We start from the raw sequence: 4,578 nt of genomic DNA on the forward strand, positions 1-4,578 counted from the left end.
CTTCACAAGACATTCTATTCAAGGTTGTTATGCAGGAACCTGCTTCACATTCCATTCAAGTTTGTTATTCAGGAACCTGCTTCACAAGACATTCCACTGCTGGTTATGAGCTCTATCAGGAACAGTTTGTGGCAATATCACATTTTACAGAATTAACACACAATTATTTAGGATGCCACATCAGATGCTTATAAGTACAAGGAGAAATTATATACCTGTACTATTTAGAGAGAGAGGTTACAATTTATTGCAAGATACAAACCACTACTGAAATGGAAGTTCTTGCTTTTACGAGTTTATTGTCATCGTAAATTATATTAGTGTGAATAATATCACGTGACGTGGAGGGACAGGTTGACCAATGAAGAAGTGAAGGAACGTTGTGGGGTAGATGTGGATGTGGTTGAAAAGATTAGGAGAAATACACTGAGGTGGTTTGGACATGTGGAGAGGATGGAGAATGAAAGACTGACTAAGAGGGTGTATGTAGGTGAGGTGGAGGGAGGGAGAGGGAGGGGTAGACCGAGGATGAGGTGGAGGGATGGAGTTGAGAGGTATATGAGGGAGGGGGGGGTGAGTTGGGGGGAGGGGAGTCAAATGGTGGGTGACAGAGTGACTTGGAGGCGTTTTGTCTGCGGCCACCCTTTGCGGGATTAGGGCGTCGGGCTATAGATAGATAGATAGATAGAATAATATCATAAAGCTGTTTGCAGTATTATGTACTTGATGCCCCAGAAATTATCACCACAATTCTTCAGTCTTAAACCCAGTGTGTCCAGGCATCTGAAGACGAACAGACCTTTAATTAGGCTGTCTGTTTCGTTTTTATTTTTTCTTGGGAGGAACAATCTTGTGGCCATCTTGTCTTTGGTTCCCTTCTTCCTTGCAGAAAGAGAGAGATGAAAAAATTGGCATCATCCCTAGCAGTTCCTGTATCCAAGTATATATTGTGCATGGCCTCGTATTCCTTCTCATGGTGTATGCATAATATACATGTTTTAGCTACTCTACAATATGGAGTATGATTTAAAAAAAAAAAAAAAAAAAAAAAAAAAAAAGAGAGAGAGAGATGGCTGACGACCACAGCCACTGGCAGATGGTTGGGGCCTGTGACCTGTGCTGTGAAATCGTATCATGTACTTAACACAACACAGTCCATTTTGGATGGAGGTCATTTAGGTAGGGGAAAGAAATGTATGGGAGGTATTGTGTTGTGTTGGAGGAGGAGGAATTTATTTACTCTGTGGTGTTGCTTGGTAAAATATAGGATTTTCACAACACAGTTCCTCTTGGGTAGGTAGGGGGAAAATGTTTGTGTAGTGTTGGGTAGAGGAGGAAAGGGATGTTGTTGAGGTACTTCATGTAGTGTTGCAGGTTTTGAATGACTGTAGTGGCTAAGTATCGAGTATGTTTTCATTCATTCATTCATTGCCAGACGCCATGTATCCCAAACGGGGTGGCCAAGGGCTTAGAGTTAATTGTTTTACAGGGAGGGGCACTAATCCTCCACCAACCCCACTTGACACGTAGGGATGCCAACAGCATCTGGTGTTCCCAGGCGGTCACCCATCCAAGTACTAACCAGACCCAACGTTGCTTAACTTCGCTGATTGGACGGGAAGCGGTGTACTCAGCGTGGTATGGCCGTTGAGTATGTACAGGATTAAATATTTATGGAAGACAGAAGCTTTAAATGAGGCAAAAAATAGTGGTCACTCATTTGAATGTATTTTTGCAATAATTTGGGGCAGTGGTCAAGTGAGAGGACTAGTACTACATCCTTAGTGGTTTGAATAGCCATATTGCATTTACTGTCCTCTGACAAGGTGGGGATAAGTCTTGAGGGTCAGTTTAACTAGTAACCAAGGAGACTCATTCGTATCTCATAACTAAGGTTCACTAAGTTTCATGCATTCAAGTAGTGGGATTGGTCCAGTTCTGTCCAACAAAAATGAACTAACTTATTGGAAAGAGGTACATGGTGAGGGTGGAGGGAGGGGTCAGCCTCATAGGTCTGAGTGGAGGTGTTGTTGTGGTGTGGTGGTTGTTTACGATGTTTACATGTTCGTGTTTTTCTTGATTGAGAGTCCCGTGGTTGTCCTGTGTCTGTGTGTTAAGCCTCGAGGGATCTTTGGCATTGAGACCATCAGCTGCTGTTATTGCATTGGTATTGGTCTGGAATGGGGAAAGCCACGGAGTAGACAATTATGAAGTAGAGGAGAGAATAATATGTGCAGATAGTTAGCCGTGTTGAGGTAGGGTCAGGAGTCCAGGGGCTTAAATTATCAGTGATTGAGTATCTGGCCCTTTTCATTGGACATGGCCTGGTTATATCAGAGCCGCCACGTGAAGGTCTCTCCCCAGCACCACATTTTCGTAACAGTTGGGTGCGAAAAGTGAGAAGTGAACGTCAGGGGTAGGGTTGCTAGAGGCAAACTGAAAATGACCTGGGACGAGGTCATAGAGTGTGGCCTTAGGGGTGAGGGAGTGAATAGGGAGGCAGCTAGAGACTGAGCAGCAAGGAGAGCCACCATTAGGTGACCAAGGCCGACACATACGCGTTGGAGCCTTAATAAATGATAATATACGAGAGTAATGAACTGCTTTTACGGCCTATTGTGTGCTCTGCAGCACCTCAGTATATATATGCATAGAATTGAAATATATTAATATAAATTCATCTGAGATATAATGGCACATTTTCCACATTATTACAAACTGAATATGTATAAGATTGTGAGTTTCATTTGTGTATAATGCCAGCAAAAAGTAATTCCTCATATAATAATTGATATATATCCCAATTTATTGCTGATAGGCAAACATTGCTTGAAGTTAGGGTTAGGTCCCAGCAAGAGGGACTTTTTCTCAAGCATTTAAGGATCTTATGTGAGACAGCAGCTAAGTGTTTGGATATTTATTTGTGTTAAACTTAAATTAATAATATTTTTAGGTGAATTAACCATGATCTTTCACGCCACTCTTTTCAGATCAATTAAGAAGTTTAGTATGTGAAAACTGTTTGTATTTTTGACTGACAGATTAATAGAGAAACTGTGCTTAGTGAAAGTACCTTAAATGAGGAATTACTGATAGGGATTTGCCAGGAAGTTTTTAATATTGTTATTATTTGACTCTAACGAGTAATTTCTGAAGCTTAAACAAATGATACCCCTTACTGGCTTTGTACTAAAAATGAATACAGAATTAAGTGTTATTCTGTTTCTTAGTTTCATAGAGTTAAGTATTGTATTAGGCTCTTTCCCTCCATCTGCTTCTTCTTCTCCTCCTCCTCCTCCTTGTTCTTCTCTTCCTTCCTCTTCTTCTCCACCTCTTCCTTGTTCTTCTCTTCCTTCCTCTCCTCCTCCTCCTCCTTGTTCTTCTCTTCCTTCATCCTTTTCCCTCCTCCTCACCATACCACCCATCCAACCTCCTTACCACCACCACTACCCTGCAGTCTCCCTACCACCACCACCACCACCCTGCAAACTACCCTGCAACCCATCCTACCACCACCACCACCACCATCCTGCAGTCCACCCCACCACCACCACCACCCTGCAACCCACCCTACCACCACCACCACCACCCTGCAACCCACTCTACCACCACCACCACCACCACCACCCTGCAACCCACCCTACCACCACCACCACCACCACCCTGCAACCCACCCTACCACCACCACCACCACCACCCTGCAACCCACCCTACCACCACCACCACCACCACCACCATCCTGCAGTCCACCCTACCACCACCACCACCCTGCAACCCACCCTACCACCACCACCACCACCACCCGGCAACCCACCCTAACACCACCACCACCACCACCCTGCAACCCACCCCACCACCACCACCACCACCACCCTGCAACCCACCCCACCACCACCACCACCCTGCAACCCACCCTACCACCACCACCACCCTGCAACCCGCCCTACCACCACCACCACCCTGCAACCCACTCTACCACCACCACCACCCTGCAACCCACCCTACCACCACCACCACCCTGCAACCCACCCCACCACCACCACCACCCTGCAACCCACCCTACCACCACCACCACCCTGCAACCCACCCAACCACCACCACCACCACCACCCTGCAACCCCCCCCACCACCACCACCCTGCAACCCACCCCACCACCACCACCACCACCCTGCAACCCGCCCTACCACCACCACCCTGCAACCCACCCCACCACCACCACCATCCTGCAACCCACCCTACCACCACCACCCTGCAACCCACCCTACCACCACCACCACCACCCTGCAACCCACCCTACCACCACCACCACCACCCTGCAACCCACCCTACCACCACCACCACCCTGCAACCCACCCTACCACCACCACCACCCTGCAACCCACCCTACCACCACCACCACCCTGCAACCCACCCTACCACCACCACCACCACCCTGCAACCCACCCTACCACCACCACCACCACCACCCTGCAACCCACCCTACCACCACCACCACCACCACCCTGCAACCCATCCTACCAACACCCACCACCACCACCCTGCAACCCACCCTACCACCACCACCACCCAGCAACCCA

At 47.6% G+C, this 4,578-nt stretch overlaps 1 non-coding gene across 1 annotated transcript; it reads right to left on the reverse strand.

Annotated features, from left to right (window-relative positions):
- Positions 1 to 1,533: 1,533 nt before the first annotated feature.
- LOC145393110 (5S ribosomal RNA) lies at positions 1,534 to 1,652 on the reverse strand. Its single transcript, XR_013896127.1, has one exon. It is a non-coding gene; the product is annotated as a 5S ribosomal RNA (ribosomal RNA).
- Positions 1,653 to 4,578: the final 2,926 nt, after the last annotated feature.

The sequence above is a fragment of the Coenobita brevimanus genome, chromosome 23 (genome assembly GCF_032717465.1).
Source record: "Coenobita brevimanus isolate Jiangsu-jjx chromosome 23, ASM3271746v2, whole genome shotgun sequence".
Lineage (NCBI taxonomy): Eukaryota > Metazoa > Arthropoda > Malacostraca > Decapoda > Coenobitidae > Coenobita > Coenobita brevimanus.